Source organism: Oncorhynchus keta, unplaced genomic scaffold (genome assembly GCF_023373465.1).
Source record: "Oncorhynchus keta strain PuntledgeMale-10-30-2019 unplaced genomic scaffold, Oket_V2 Un_contig_6587_pilon_pilon, whole genome shotgun sequence".
In the NCBI taxonomy this organism is placed as follows: domain Eukaryota; kingdom Metazoa; phylum Chordata; class Actinopteri; order Salmoniformes; family Salmonidae; genus Oncorhynchus; species Oncorhynchus keta.
This window is the reverse complement of record NW_026288944.1, coordinates 75,202-91,972: the sequence shown is the minus strand read 5'-3', so window position 1 is coordinate 91,972 and position 16,771 is coordinate 75,202. Positions and strand designations below refer to the sequence as shown.

Genomic DNA, 16,771 nt, shown 5'->3' with positions numbered 1-16,771 from the left:
CACAGGGGATTACATGGAGAGGCTCTTAATGATTAGCATTGAGGGATTCTGGTTCTCTCACAGGGGATTACACAGAGAGGCTCTTAATGATTAGCATTGAGGGATTCTGGTTCTCTCACACAGGGGATTACATGGAGAGGCTCTTAATGATTAGCATTGAGGGATTCTGGTTCTCACACAGGGGATTACACAGAGAGGCTCTTAATGATTAGCATTGAGGGATTCTGGTTCTCTCACACAGGGGATTACACAGAGAGGCTCTTAATGATTAGCATTGAGGGATTCTGGTTCTCTCACAGGGGATTACACGGAGAGGCTTATAATGATTAGCATTGAGGGATTCTGGTTCTCTCTCACAGGGGATTACATGGAGAGGCTCTTAATGATTAGCATTGAGGGATTCTGGTTCTCTCACAGGGGATTACATGGAGAGGCTCTTAATGATTAGCATTGAGGGATTCTGGTTCTCACACAGGGGATTACACAGAGAGGCTCTTAATGATCAGCATTGAGGGATTCTGGTTCTCTCACAGGGGATTACAGAGAGAGGCTCTTAATGATTAGCATTGAGGGATTCTGGTTCTCTCACACAGGGGATTACACAGAGAGGCTCTTAATGATTAGCATTGAGGGATTCTGGTTCTCACACAGGGGATTACACAGAGAGGCTCTTAATGATTAGCATTGAGGGATTCTGGTTCTCTCACACAGGGGATTACATGGAGAGGCTCTTAATGATTAGCATTGAGGGATTCTGGTTCTCTCACACAGGGATTACACAGAGAGGCTCTTAATGATTAGCATTGAGGGATTCTGGTTCTCTCACACAGGGGATTACACAGAGAGGCTCTTAATGATTAGCATTGAGGGATTCTGGTTCTCACACAGGGGATTACACAGAGAGGCTCTTAATGATTAGCATTGAGGGATTCTGGTTCTCTCACACAGGGGATTACACAGAGAGGCTCTTAATGATTAGCATTGAGGGATTCTGGTTCTCTCACACAGGGGATTACATGGAGAGGCTCTTAATGATTAGCATTGAGGGATTCTGGTTCTCTCACAGGGGATTACACAGAGAGGCTCTTAATGATTAGCATTGAGGGATTCTGGTTCTCCTCACACAGGGGATTACACTGAGAGGCTCTTAATGATTAGCATTGAGGGATTCTGGTTCTCTCACAGGGGATTACACAGAGAGGCTCTTAATGATTAGCATTGAGGGATTCTGGTTCTCTCACACAGGGATTACACAGAGAGGCTCTTAATGATTAGCATTGAGGGATTCTGGTTCTCTCACAGGGGATTACACAGAGAGGCTCTTAATGATTAGCATTGAGGATTCTGGTTCTCACACAGGGATTACACAGAGAGGCTCTTAATGATTAGCATTGAGGGATTCTGGTTCTCTCACACAGGGATTACACAGAGAGGCTCTTAATGATTAGCATTGAGGGATTCTGGTTCTCTCACACAGGGGATTACACAGAGAGGCTCTTAATGATTAGCATTGAGGGATTCTGGTTCTCACACAGGGGATTACACAGAGAGGCTCTTAATGATTAGCATTGAGGATTCTGGTTCTCACACAGGGATTACACAGGAGAGGCTCTTAATGATTAGCATTGAGGGATTCTGGTTCTCTCACAGGGGATTACATGAGAGGCTCTTAATGATTAGCATTGAGGGATTCTGGTTCTCTCACACAGGGGATTACACAGAGAGGCTCTTAATGATTAGCATTGAGGATTCTGGTTCTCTCACAGGGGATTACACAGGAGAGGCTCTTAATGATTAGCATTGAGGGATTCTGGTTCTCTCACACAGGGGATTACATGGAGAGGCTCTTAATGATTAGCATTGAGGGATTCTGGTTCTCTCACACAGGGCTCTTAATGATTACATTGAGGGATTCTGGTTCTCTCACACAGGATTACACAGAGGCTCTTAATGATTAGCATTGAGGGATTCTGGTTCTCTCACACAGGGGATTACACAGAGAGGCTCTTAATGATTAGCATTGAGGGATTCTGGGTCTCTCTCACAGGGGATTACATGGAGAGGCTCTTAATGATTAGCATTGAGGGATTCTGGTTCTCACACACAGGGGATTACACAGAGAGGCTCTTAATGATTAGCATTGAGGGATTCTGGTTCTCACAGGGGATTACACAGAGAGGCTCTTAATGATTAGCATTGAGGGATTCTGGTTCTCTCACACAGGGATTACACAGAGAGGCTCTTAATGATTAGCATTGAGGATTCTGGTTCTCTCACAGGGGATTACACAGAGAGGCTCTTAATGATTAGCATTGAGGGATTCTGGTTCTCTCACACAGGGGATTACACAGAGAGGCTCTTAATGATTAGCATTGAGGGATTCTGGTTCTCTCACACAGGGGATTACACAGAGAGGCTCTTAATGATTAGCATTGAGGGATTCTGGTTCTCACACAGAGAGGCTCTTAATGATTAGCATTGAGGGATTCTGGTTCTCTCACACAGAGGATTACATGGAGGCTCTTAATGATTAGCATTGAGGGATTCTGGTTCTCTCACAGGGGATTACACAGAGAGGCTCTTAATGATTAGCATTGAGGGATTCTGGTTCTCTCACACATGGGATTACATGGAGAGGCTCTTAATGATTAGCATTGAGGGATTCTGGTTCTCTCACACAGGGGATTACACAGAGAGGCTCTTAATGATTAGCATTGAGGGATTCTGGTTCTCTCACAGGGGATTACACTCACACAGGGAGAGGCTCTTAATGATTAGCATTGAGGGATTCTGGTTCTCTCACAGGGGATTACACAGGGCTCTTAATGATTACATGGAGGATTCTGGCTCTCTAATGATTACATTGAGGATTCTGGTTCTCTCACACAGGGGATTACACAGAGAGGCTCTTAATGATTAGCATTGAGGATTCTGGTTCTCTCACACAGGGGATTACACAGAGAGGCTCTTAATGATTAGCATTGAGGGATTCTGGTTCTCTCACACAGGGGATTACACAGAGAGGCTCTTAATGATTAGCATTGAGGGATTCTGGTTCTCTCACACAGGGGATTACACAGAGAGGCTCTTAATGATTAGCATTGAGGGATTCTGGTTCTCACACACAGGGGATTACACAGAGAGGCTCTTAATGATTAGCATTGAGGGATTCTGGTTCTCTCACAGGGGATTACACAGAGAGGCTCTTAATGATTAGCATTGAGGGATTCTGGTTCTCTCACAGGGGATTACATGGAGAGGCTCTTAATGATTAGCATTGAGGGATTCTGGTTCTCTCACAGAGGGATTACATGGAGAGGCTCTTAATGATTAGCATTGAGGGATTCTGGTTCTCTCACACAGGGGATTACACAGAGAGGCTCTTAATGATTAGCATTGAGGGATTCTGGTTCTCTCACAGGGGATTACACAGAGAGGCTCTTAATGATTAGCATTGAGGGATTCTGGTTCTCTCACACAGGGGATTACACGGAGAGGCTCTTAATGATTAGCATTGAGGGATTCTGGTTCTCTCACACAGGGGATTACACTGAGAGGCTCTTAATGATTAGCATTGAGGGATTCTGGTTCTCACACACAGGGGATTACACAGAGAGGCTTATAATGATTAGCATTGAGGGATTCTGGTTCTCACACACAGGGGATTACACAGAGAGGCTCTTAATGATTAGCATTGAGGGATTCTGGTTCTCTCACACAGGGGATTACACAGAGAGGCTCTTAATGATTAGCATTGAGGGATTCTGGTTCTCACACACAGGGGATTACACAGAGAGGCTCTTAATGATTAGCATTGAGGATTCTGGTTCTCTCACACAGGGGATTACATGGAGAGGCTCTTAATGATTAGCATTGAGGGATTCTGGTTCTCTCACACAGGGATTACACAGAGAGGCTCTTAATGATTGAGGGATTCATTGAGGGATTCTGGTTCTCTCACACAGGGGATTACATGGAGAGGCTCTTAATGATTAGCATTGAGGGATTCTGGTTCTCACAGGGGATTACACAGAGAGGCTCTTAATGATTAGCATTGAGGGATTCTGGTTCTCACACAGGGGATTACACAGAGAGGCTCTTAATGATTAGCATTGAGGGATTCTGGTTCTCTCACACAGGGGATTACACAGAGAGGCTCTTAATGATTAGCATTGAGGTATTCTGGTTCTCTCACAGGGGATTACACAGAGAGGCTCTTAATGATTAGCATTGAGGGATTCTGGTTCTCTCACAGGGGATTACACAGAGAGGCTCTTAATGATTAGCATTGAGGGATTCTGGTTCTCTCACAGGGGATTACACAGAGAGGCTCTTAATGATTAGCATTGAGGGATTCTGGTTCTCACACAGGGGATTACACAGAGAGGCTCTTAATGATTAGCATTGAGGGATTCTGGTTCTCACACACAGGGGATTACACGGAGAGGCTATTAATGATTAGCATTGAGGGATTCTGGTTCTCACACACAGGGGATTACATGGAGAGGCTCTTAATGATTAGCATTGAGGGATTCTGGTTCTCTCACACAGGGATTACACAGAGAGGCTCTTAATGATTAGCATTGAGGGATTCTGGTTCTCTCACACAGGGGATTACACTGAGAGGCTCTTAATGATTAGCATTGAGGATTCTGGTTCTCTCACACAGGGGATTACACAGAGAGGCTCTTAATGATTAGCATTGAGGGATTCTGGTTCTCTCACACAGGGGATTACACAGGAGAGGCTCTTAATGATTAGCATTGAGGGATTCTGGTTCTCTCACACAGGGGATTACACAGAGAGGCTCTTAATGATTAGCATTGAGGATTCTGGTTCTCTCACACAGGGGATTACACAGAGAGGCTCTTAATGATTAGCATTGAGGATTCTGGTTCTCTCACAGGGATTACACAGAGAGGCTCTATTAGCATTGAGGGATTCTGGTTCTCTCACACAGGGATTACACAGAGAGGCTCTTAATGATTAGCATTGAGGGATTCTGGTTCTCTCACACAGGGATTACACAGAGAGGCTCTTAATGATTAGCATTGAGGGATTCTGGTTCTCACACACAGGGGATTACACAGAGAGGCTCTTAATGATTAGCATTGAGGTATTCTGGTTCTCACAGGGGATTACACGGAGAGGCTATTAATGATTAGCATTGAGGGATTCTGGTTCTCTCACAGGGGATTACACAGAGAGGCTCTTAATGATTAGCATTGAGGGATTCTGGTTCTCTCACAGGGGATTACATGGAGAGGCTCTTAATGAGTAGCATTGAGGGATTCTGGTTCTCTCACAGGGGATTACATGGAGAGGCTCTTAATGATTAGCATTGAGGGATTCTGGTTCTCTCACACAGGGGATTACACAGAGGCTCTTAATGATTAGCATTGAGGGATTCTGGTTCTCTCACACAGGGGATTACACAGAGAGGCTCTTAATGATTAGCATTGAGGGATTCTGGTTCTCTCACACAGGGGATTACACAGAGAGGCTCTTAATGATTAGCATTGAGGGATTCTGGTTCTCTCACACAGGGGATTACACAGAGAGGCTCTTAATGATTAGCATTGAGGGATTCTGGTTCTCTCACACAGGGGATTACACAGAGAGGCTCTTAATGATTAGCATTGAGGGATTCTGGTTCTCTCACACAGGGGATTACATGGAGAGGCTCTTAATGATTAGCATTGAGGGATTCTGGTTCTCTCACACAGGGGATTACACTGAGAGGCTCTTAATGATTAGCATTGAGGGATTCTGGTTCTCTCACACAGGGGATTACACAGAGAGGCTCTTAATGATTAGCATTGAGGGATTCTGGTTCTCTCACACAGGGGATTACACAGAGAGGCTCTTAATGATTAGCATTGAGGGATTCTGGTTCTCTCACACAGGGGATTACACAGAGAGGCTCTTAATGATTAGCATTGAGGGATTCTGGTTCTCTCACACGGGATTACACTGAGAGGCTCTTAATGATTAGCATTGAGGGATTCTGGTTCTCTCACAGGGGATTACACTGAGAGGCTCTTAATGATTAGCATTGAGGGATTCTGGTTCTCTCACACAGGGGATTACACAGAGAGGCTATTAATGATTAGCATTGAGGGATTCTGGTTCTCTCTCACAGGGGATTACACTGAGAGGCTCTTAATGATTAGCATTGAGGGATTCTGGTTCTCTCTCACAGGGGATTACACAGAGAGGCTCTTAATGATTAGCATTGAGGGATTCTGGTTCTCTCACACAGGGGATTACACAGAGAGGCTCTTAATGATTAGCATTGAGGGATTCTGGTTCTCTCACACAGGGGATTACACAGAGAGGCTCTTAATGATTAGCATTGAGGGATTCTGGTTCTCTCACACAGGGGATTACACAGAGAGGCTCTTAATGATTAGCATTGAGGGATTCTGGTTCTCTCACACAGGGATTACATGGAGAGGGATTACACTCTTAATGATTAGCATTGAGGGATTCTGGTTCTCACACAGGGATTATACGGAGAGGCTCTTAATGATTAGCATTGAGGGATTCTGGTTCTCACACAGGGGATTACATGGAGAGGCTCTTAATGATTAGCATTGAGGGATTCTGGTTCTCTCACACAGGGGATTACATGGAGAGGCTCTTAATGATTAGCATTGAGGGATTCTGGTTCTCTCACACAGGGGATTACACAGAGAGGCTCTTAATGATTAGCATTGAGGGATGCTGGTTCTCTCACACAGGTGTTGAACACCAAACGTCAACGTCAAGCATTATCCAAACCCAGCTTAAGTCGAACCCAGCCATGGCACAAAACCCACATCGACCGGTACCAGGGTTAGGGATAGTCAGGATTATTCAAACCCAGTTCCTGTACCAGGGTTAGGGATAGAGTCAGGATTATTCAAACCCAGTTCCTGTACCAGGGTTAGGGATAGAGTCAGGATTATTCAAACCCAGTTCCTGTACCAGGGTTAGGGATAGAGTCAGGATTATTCAAACCCAGTTCCTGTACCAGGGTTAGGGATAGAGTCAGGATTATTCAAACCCAGTTCCTGTACCAGGGTTAGGGATAGAGTCAGGATTATTCAAACCCAGTTCCTGTACCAGGGTTAGGGATAGAGTCAGGATTATTCAAACCCAGTTCCTGTACCAGGGTTAGGGATAGAGTCAGGATTATTCAAACCCAGTTCCTGTACCAGGGTTAGGGATAGAGTAAGGATTATTCAAACCCGGTTCTATGTACCAGGGTTAGGGATAGAGTCAGGATTATTCAAACCCAGTTCCTGTACCAGGGTTAGGGGTAGAGTCAGGATTATTCAAACCCAACCACATCCCACAGTAACCGGACAGATCCAGACCTCAATCTGTACATCTTGTGGTACCAGGGCCTCCTCTGAGAGCCCAGCCTGATGGTCCTGACGTGCACCTCCTCCTCGGGAGTCCAATAGCGGGGCAGGAAGCGGTTGTAGCCAGGGTTGAAGGACGTCTGGTGGAGGGCTAGTTCCAACCGCCGAGCATACAGATCATCTTTGACAGGGTCAGGATCCTCTCGCCCCTCCTCAGAGTCTTCCCCACACAGCTCCATCAGGAGGAGTTCCTCGTCGATAGAGCGCTCCACCTCGGAGAAGAGGGTGGGGGTGATGGAAGACGGGGGGTCGTGGAACGGGTTGGGAGGGAACGGAGACGCTGCAGTACTGCTGCTGTTGAACCAGAGGACAGACCGGGACAGCCGTCCGTGTTAACAGTGGACATTCCCAATACAAAACACAGCGAGTCCCTTACAGCGAGGCGTCGAGTAAAGAGTTAGGAGCACTGGTCACACAACGCTGTGGAACTGCTGCTAACCAGAGCCGTCTGTGTTATAGTAGTCGTCAACACTCTGAGGTGGACAATACGCCAACTAAACACTGTCACAAGCACCCAGGGCTTTGGGTAGAGTTAGGAGCAGCCACACCTTTCACAGTTCAACACTACATACCCATGTTGAGCACGACCAGGGTTAGTGGAAAACAACAGCTAGCTCTGTTCCAGGAATGTCATGGAAACAGGCAAACTACTTCATCGTATTTCACCAAACTTGTTTGTTGGAGCCTAAAGGGTACAAAGACAGACCCAGAGTAAACAAACCACCTGTGGCAGTTGAAGAAAATGAAATGTCAGTAATCCAGAAATGTCAGTAATCCAGACAAACGCTGTTAGCAAGCCTCACGCTAGTAGTTTTATTAGCCGTTAGCTTGATGACAGGACCGGCCTCATGCTAGTTGTTTCATTAGCCGTTAGCTTGATGACAAGACCGGCCTCATGCTAGTTGTTTCATTAGCCGTTAGCGTGATGACAAGACCGGCCTCATGCTAGTTGTTTCATTAGCCGTTAGCGTGATGACAAGACCGGCCTCATGCTAGTTGTTTCAGTAGCCGTTAGCGTGATGACAAGACCGGCCTCATGCTAGTTGTTTCATTAGCTGTTAGCGTGATGACAAGACCGGCCTCATGCTAGTTGTTTCATTAGCTGTTAGCTTGATGACAAGACCGGCCTCATGCTAGTTGTTTCAGTAGCCGTTAGCTTGATGACAGGACCGGCCTCATGCTAGTTGTTTCAGTAGCCGTTAGCTTGATGACAGGACCGGCCTCATGCTAGTTGTTTCAGTAGCCGTTAGCTTGTTGACAGGACCGGCCTCATGCTAGTTGTTTCAGTAGCCGTTAGCTTGATGACAGGACCGGCCTCATGCTAGTTGTTTCAGTAGCCGTTAGCTTGATGACAGGACCGGCCTCATGCTAGTTGTTTCAGTAGCCGTTAGCTTGATGACAATCACAACCCTGATATAAAGCCATTAAACACGAACGCCTCTCTCTCCGTCTGACCTGGGAGAGAACACTGCTGTGTGTCTGGGAGGGGAGTCAATCCTAAACAGGCAAGGGCTTCCAGTCCACAGCCTCAACGTGCCCTGCGGGCTCATGGGTACCGCAAAATTTGTGGGTGTGGCTGGTGAAGGGGAGCGGAACCTTCGACTGGCCAGGTCGTCCACGACGACGTCAGGCTGGGGCCGGTCGGCGTCCGAGTCGCTGTCGCTATGGTAAGCAAATCAGCAATCAGAGTTAGGTCAACAACATGAGGTTCGGTTCGTAATGTGACAATGTTTTTTTTATTTTTAAACAGTCGATTCCAACTTCCTGGAATGTAGAAAACACAACGACGCGCATGACATCAGCACGTTGACGCGCATGACATCAGCACGTTGACGCGCATTACATCAGCACGTTGACGCGCATTACATCAGCACGTTGACGCGCATTACATCAGCACGTTGACGCGCATTACATCAGCACGTTGACACCTACACACCGGAGCTGAATAGAAACCTCCACACCATGCAAATTCAACGAGCAGAAAACTAAACGTGGTCCTCAGGTAAAGCAACTAACTAAACTAAGATTAACAATTATTCTTTAAAACAGTCATGGGGTAGGTATGACATCACAGTACCTGGTGAGGGGGCTCGGGAGGCAGCCCTTAATTCGGTTTTCCTCACGTGTCTTCCTCTGGAAGGGTGCAGGTACGTTGCCCCAGTTCCTCAGTCCTGATTCTCTGCCCCCGGCCGCCTTCATCCTAAAAGAGTTCTCCGCCTCCACGTCACTGCTGGAGTCTGGGGAGAGGAGAGGGAGAGAGAGAGAGGAGGGAGGGAGAGCAGCTCACAGACCAGTAGGAGTCCAATAGAGAGAAGGCACCGAACCCAGACAGCCGCCAGAGAGAAGGCAACAAACCTAGACAGCCGCCAGAGAGAAGGCAACAAACCTAGACAGCCGCCAGAGAGAAGGCAAAAAACCTAGACAGCCGCCAGAGAGAAGGCACCGAACCTAGACAGCCATCAGAGAGAAGGCACCGAACCTAGACAGCCGCCAGAGAGAAGGCACCGAACCTAGACAGCCGCCAGAGAGAAGGCAACAAACCTAGACAGCCGCCAGAGAGAAGGCACCGAACCTAGACAGCCATCAGAGAGAAGGCACCGAACCTAGACAGCCGCCAGAGAGAAGGCAACGAACCTAGACAGCCATCAGAGAGAAGGCAACGAACCTAGACAGCCAACAGAGGCAGAAGGCAACGAACCTAGACAGCCGCCAGAGAGAAGGCACCGAACCTAGACAGCCGCCAGAGAGAAGGCACCGAACCTAGACAGCCATCAGAGAGAAGGCAACGAACCTAGACAGCCGCCAGAGAGAAGGCACCGAACCTAGACAGCCGCCAGAGAGAAGGCACCGAACCTAGACAGCCGCCAGAGAGAAGGCAACGAACCTAGACAGCCATCAGAGAGAAGGCAACGAACCTAGACAGCCATCAGAGAGAAGGCAACGAACCTAGACAGCCGCCAGAGAGAAGGCAACGAACCTAGACAGCCGCCAGAGAGAAGGCAACGAACCTAGACAGCCGCCAGAGAGAAGGCAACGAACCTAGACAGCCGCCAGAGAGAAGGCAACGAACCTAGACAGCCGCCAGAGAGAAGGCAACGAACCTAGACAGCCGCCAGAGAGAAGGCAACGAACCTAGACAGCCGCCAGAGAGAAGGCAACGAACCTAGACAGCCGCCAGAGAGAAGGCAACGAACCTAGACAGCCATCAGAGAGAAGGCAACGAACCTAGACAGCCGCCAGAGAGAAGGCAACGAACCTAGACAGCCGCCAGAGAGAACCTAGCAGCCGTCAGAGAGAAGGCAACGAACCTAGACAGCCGTCAGAGAGAAGGCAACAGCCGCCAGAGAGAAGGCACCTAGACAGAACCTAGACAGCCAGAGAGAAGGCAACGAACCTAGACAGCCGCCAGAGAGAAGGCAACGAACCTAGACAGCCGCCAGAGAGAAGGCAACGAACCTAGACAGCCGTCAGAGAGAAGGCAACGAACCTAGACAGCCGCCAGAGAGAAGGCAACGAACCTAGACAGCCGTCAGAGAGAAGGCAACGAACCTAGACAGCCGCCAGAGAGAAGGCAACGAACCTAGACAGCCGCCAGAGAGAAGGCAACGAACCTAGACAGCCGCCAGAGAGAAGGCAACGAACCTAGACAGCCGCCAGAGAGAAGGCAACGAACCTAGACAGCCGCCAGAGAGAAGGCAACGAACCTAGACAGCCGCCAGAGAGAAGGCAACGAACCTAGACAGCCGCCAGAGAGAGGCAACGAACCTAGACAGCCGCCAGAGAGAAGGCAACAAACCCATAGACAGCCATCAGAGAGAAGGCACCGAACCTAGACAGCCGCCAGAGAGAAGGCAACAAACCTAGACAGCCGCCAGAGAGAAGGCAACAAAGACAGCCATCAGACAGCCTAGAGAGAAGGCACCGAACCTAGACAGCCGCCAGAGAGAAGGCAACAAACCTAGACAGCCGCCAGAGAGAAGGCAACAAACCTAGACAGCCATCAGAGAGAAGGCACCCTAGAACCTAGACAGCCGACAGCAGAGAGAAGGCAACAAACCTAGACAGCCGCCAGAGAGAAGGCACCAAACCTAGACAGCCGCCAGAGAGAAGGCACCGAACCTAGACAGCCGCCAGAGAGAAGGCAACAAACCTAGACAGCCGCCAGAGAGAAGGCAACAAACCTAGACAGCCATCAGAGAGAAGGCAACGAACCTAGACAGCCGCCAGAGAGAAGGCACCGAACCTAGACAGCCGCCAGAGAGAAGGCACCGAACCTAGACAGCCGCCAGAGAGAAGGCACCGAACCTAGACAGCCGCCAGAGAGAAGGCAACGAACCTAGACAGCCACCAGAGAGAAGGCAACGAACCTAGACAGCCACCAGAGAGAAGGCAACGAACCTAGACAGCCACCAGAGAGAAGGCAACGAACCTAGACAGCCACCAGAGAGAAGGCACCGAACCTAGACAGCCGCCAGAGAGAAGGCAACGAACCTAGACAGCCATCAGAGAGAAGGCAACGAACCTAGACAGCCGCCAGAGAGAAGGCCACAGCCGCCAGAGAGAAGGCACCTAGAAGCCTAGACAGCCGCCAGAGAGAAGGCAGCCGACAGCCGCCAGAGAGAAGGCACCGAACCTAGACAGCCGCCAGAGAGAAGGCAACGAACCTAGACAGCCGCCAGAGAGAAGGCAACGAACCTAGACAGCCGCCAGAGAGAAGGCAACGAACCTAGACAGCCGCCAGAGAGAAGGCAACGAACCTAGACAGCCGCCAGAGAGAAGGCAACGAACCTAGACAGCCAGAGAGAAGGCAACGAACCTAGACAGCCATCAGAGAGAAGGCAACGAACCTAGACAGCCATCAGAGAGAAGGCAACGAACCTACAGCCGCCAGAGAGAAGGCAGACCCGCCAGAGAGAAGGCAACGAACCTAGACAGCCGCCAGAGAGAAGGCAACGAACCTAGACAGCCGCCAGAGAGAAGGCAACGAACCTAGACAGCCATCAGAGAGAAGGCAACGAACCTAGACAGCCATCAGAGAGAAGGCAACGAACCTAGACAGCCGCCAGAGAGAAGGCAACGAACCTAGACAGCCATCAGAGAGAAGGCAACGAACCTAGACAGCCATCAGAGAGAAGGCAACGAACCTAGACAGCCGTCAGAGAGAAGGCAACGAACCTAGACAGCCGCCAGAGAGAAGGCAACGAACCTAGACAGCCGCCAGAGAGAAGGCAACGAACCTAGACAGCCATCAGAGAGAAGGCAACGAACCTAGACAGCCACAGCAACAACCTAGACAGCCATCAGAGAGAAGGCACGAACCTAGACAGCCATCAGAGAGAAGGCACCGAACCTAGACAGCCATCAGAGAGAAGGCAACGAACCTAGACAGCCATCAGAGAGAAGGCACCGAACCTAGACAGCCATCAGAGAGAAGGCAACGAACCTAGACAGCCGCCAGAGAGAAGGCAGAGAGAAGCAACGAACCTAGACAGCCGCCAGAGAGAAGGCAACAAACCTAGACAGCCGCCAGAGAGAAGGCAACGAACCTAGACAGCCGCAGAGAGAAGGCAACGAACCTAGACAGCCGCCAGAGAGAAGGCAACGAACCTAGACAGCCATCAGAGAGAAGGCAACGAACCTAGACAGCCATCAGAGAGAAGGCACCGAACCTAGACAGCCGCCAGAGAGAAGGCAACGAACCTAGACAGCCGCCAGAGAGAAGGCAACGAACCTAGACAGCCATCAGAGAGAAGGCAACGAACCTAGACAGCCGCCAGAGAGAAGGCAACGAACCTAGACAGCCGCCAGAGAGAAGGCAACGAACCTAGACAGCCGCCAGAGAGAAGGCAACGAACCTAGACAGCCGCCAGAGAGAAGGCAACGAACCTAGACAGCCGCCAGAGAGAAGGCAACGAACCTAGACAGCCGCCAGAGAGAAGGCAACGAACCTAGACAGCCATCAGAGAGAAGGCACCGAACCTAGACAGCCATCAGAGAGAAGGCACCGAACCTAGACAGCCATCAGAGAGAAGGCAACAAACCTAGACAGCCGCCAGAGAGAAGGCACCGAACCTAGACAGCCATCAGAGAGAAGGCACCGAACCTAGACAGCCATCAGAGAGAAGGCAACAAACCTAGACAGCCGCCAGAGAGAAGGCAACGAACCTAGACAGCCGCCAGAGAGAAGGCAACGAACCTAGACAGCCATCAGAGAGAAGGCACCGAACCTAGACAGCCATCAGAGAGAAGGCAACAAACCTAGACAGCCGCCAGAGAGAAGGCACCGAACCTAGACAGCCATCAGAGAGAAGGCACCGAACCTAGACAGCCATCAGAGAGAAGGCACCGAACCTAGACAGCCATCAGAGAGAAGGCAACAAACCTAGACAGCCGCCAGAGAGAAGGCAACAAACCTAGACAGCCATCAGAGAGAAGGCAACAAACCTAGACAGCCGCCAGAGAGAAGGCAACAAACCTAGACAGCCGCCAGAGAGAAGGCACCGAACCTAGACAGCCGCCAGAGAGAAGGCAACAAACCTAGACAGCCGCCAGAGAGAAGGCAACAAACCTAGACAGCCATCAGAGAGAAGGCACCGAACCTAGACAGCCGCCAGAGAGAAGGCAACAAACCTAGACAGCCGCCAGAGAGAAGGCAACAAACCTAGACAGCCGCCAGAGAGAAGGCAACGAACCTAGACAGCCGCCAGAGAGAAGGCAACAAACCTAGACAGCCGCCAGAGAGAAGGCAACGAACCTAGACAGCCATCAGAGAGAAGGCAACGAACCTAGACAGCCATCAGAGAGAAGGCACCGAACCTAGACAGCCGCCAGAGAGAAGGCAACGAACCTAGACAGCCGCCAGAGAGAAGGCAACGAACCTAGACAGCCATCAGAGAGAAGGCAACGAACCTAGACAGCCGCCAGAGAGAAGGCAACGAACCTAGACAGCCAACCAGAGAGAAGGCAACGAACCTAGACAGCCATCAGAGAGAAGGCAACGAACCTAGACAGCCACCAGAGAGAAGGCAACGAACCTAGACAGCCGCCAGAGAGAAGGCACCGAACCTAGACAGCCGCCAGAGAGAAGGCAACGAACCTAGACAGCCATCAGAGAGAAGGCAACGAACCTAGACAGCCGCCAGAGAGAAGGCACCGAACCTAGACAGCCGCCAGAGAGAAGGCACCGAACCTAGACAGCCATCAGAGAGAAGGCACCGAACCTAGACAGCCGCCAGAGAGAAGGCACCGAACCTAGACAGCCATCAGAGAGAAGGCACCGAACCTAGACAGCCGCCAGAGAGAAGGCACCGAACCTAGACAGCCGCCAGAGAGAAGGCAACGAACCTAGACAGCCGCCAGAGAGAAGGCACCGAACCTAGACAGCCATCAGAGAGAAGGCAACGAACCTAGACAGCCGCCAGAGAGAAGGCAACGAACCTAGACAGCCATCAGAGAGAAGGCAACGAACCTAGACAGCCATCAGAGAGAAGGCAACGAACCTAGACAGACATCAGAGAGAAGGCAACGAACCTAGACAGCCGCCAGAGTGAAGGCAACGAACCTAGACAGCCAGAGAGAAGGCAACGAACCTAGACAGCCATCAGAGAGAAGGCAACGAACCTAGACAGCCGCCAGAGAGAAGGCAACGAACCTAGACAGCCGCCAGAGAGAAGGCAACGAACCTAGACAGCCACCAGAGAGAAGGCAACGAACCTAGACAGCCAACAGAGAGAAGGCACCGAACCTAGACAGCCATCTATAGAAGGCACCGAACCTAGACAGCCATCAGAGAGAAGGCACCGAACCTAGACAGCCATAGAGAGAAGGCAACAACCTAGACAGCCACCAGAGAGAAGGCAACGAACCTAGACAGCCAACAGAGAGAGTGGCACGAACCTAGACAGCCGCCAGAGAGAAGGCACCGAACCTAGACAGACATCAGAGAGAAGCCACCTACCTAGACAGCCGCCAGAGAAGCAACGAACCTAGACAGAAGAGAAGCCAACGAACCTAGACAGCCGCCAGAGAAGGCAACGAACCTAGACAGCCATCAGAGAAAGGCAAGTCTAACCTAGACAGCCATCAGAGAGAAGGCAACGAACCTAGACAGCCATCAGAGAGAAGGCACCCAACCTAGACAGCCGCCAGAGAGTAGGCAACGAACCTAGACAGCCGCCAGAGAGAAGGCACCGAACCTAGACAGCCATCAGAGAGAAGGCACCGAACCTAGACAGCCGCCAGAGAGAAGGCACCGAACCTAGACAGCCATCAGAGAGAAGGCACCGAACCTAGACAGCCATCAGAGAGAAGGCACCGAACCTAGACAGCCGCCAGAGAAGGCAACGAACCTAGACAGCCGCCAGAGAGAAGGCAACGATCCTAGACAGCCATCAGAGAGAAGGCACCGAACCTAGACAGCCGCCAGAGAAGGCAACGAACCTAGACAGCCGCCAGAGAGAAGGCAACGAACCTAGACAGCCATCAGAGAGAAGGCAACGAACCTAGACAGCCATCAGAGGTAGACAGCCGCCAGAGAAGGGTAAAACCTAGACAGCCGCCAGAGAGAAGGCATTCGAACCTAGACAGCCATCAGTGAGAAGGCACAACCTAGACAGCCAGACAGCGAACCCAGACAGCCATCAGGAGAAGGCAACGAACCTAGACAGCCGCCAGAGAGAAGGCACTCCGCCTAGACAGCCGCCAGAGAAAGGCAACAACCTAGGAGCCGCCAGAGAGAAGGCAACGAACCTAGACAGCCGCCAGAGAGAAGGCAACGAACCTAGACAGCCATCAGAGAGAAGGCAACTGAACCTAGACAGCCGCCAGAGAGAAGGCAACGAACCTAGACAGCCGCCAGGAGAAGGCAACGGACAGCCATCAGAGAGAAGGCAACGAACCTGGAGACAGCCATCAGAGAGAAGGCAGCTGTCTAGACAGCCGCCAGAGAGAAGGCAACGAACCTAGACAGCCATCAGAGAGAAGGCAACGAACCTAGACAGCCATCAGAGAGAAGGCAACCAACCTAGACAGCCATACAGAGAGAAGGTTCAGGTCTGGACAGCCAACAGAGAGAGGCAATAACCTAGACAGCAGTGGGTTCAGGTCTGGGGACAGCAGAGAGAAGGCAACAACCTAGACAGCCTGCCAGAGAGAAGGCAACGAACCTAGACAGCCAGGTCAGAGGAAGCCACAGACAGAGACAGCCGCCAGAGGAAGTTCAGGAACCTAGACAGCCAGAGAGAAGCCACCGAACCTAGACAGCCAGAGAGGCTACGAACCCTAGACAGCCGCCAGAGAGGCAACGAGCTGACAGCCGCCAGAGAGAAGGGAACGAACCTGACAGCCGCCAGAGAGAGCACCGA

General features: G+C 50.5%; 1 long non-coding RNA gene and 1 pseudogene across 3 annotated transcripts; both read right to left on the bottom strand.

The window, feature by feature from the left end:
• LOC127926000 (LIM domain only protein 7-like) overlaps window positions 1-16,771 on the bottom strand; it is a 93,006-nt pseudogene that overhangs the window by 54,590 nt on the left and 21,645 nt on the right.
• On the bottom strand, window positions 9,902-15,909 carry LOC127925998 (uncharacterized). Of its 3 annotated transcripts, XR_008123039.1 has the most exons (9): window positions 15,636-15,909; window positions 14,599-14,784; window positions 14,009-14,163; window positions 13,606-13,729; window positions 13,017-13,419; window positions 12,585-12,677; window positions 12,399-12,522; window positions 10,835-11,051; window positions 9,902-10,043 (listed from the first exon to the last, which is right to left on the bottom strand). It is a non-coding gene; the product is annotated as an uncharacterized LOC127925998 (long non-coding RNA). The 3 variants fall into 3 exon arrangements; XR_008123038.1 differs by lacking the exons at window positions 12,399-12,522; window positions 13,606-13,729 and adding an exon at window positions 13,451-13,543 and having other exon boundaries at window positions 10,835-10,958; window positions 12,554-12,677; window positions 13,141-13,202; window positions 13,823-14,163; XR_008123040.1 differs by lacking the exons at window positions 12,399-12,522; window positions 14,009-14,163 and having other exon boundaries at window positions 10,835-10,958; window positions 12,554-12,677; window positions 13,606-13,791; window positions 14,444-14,784.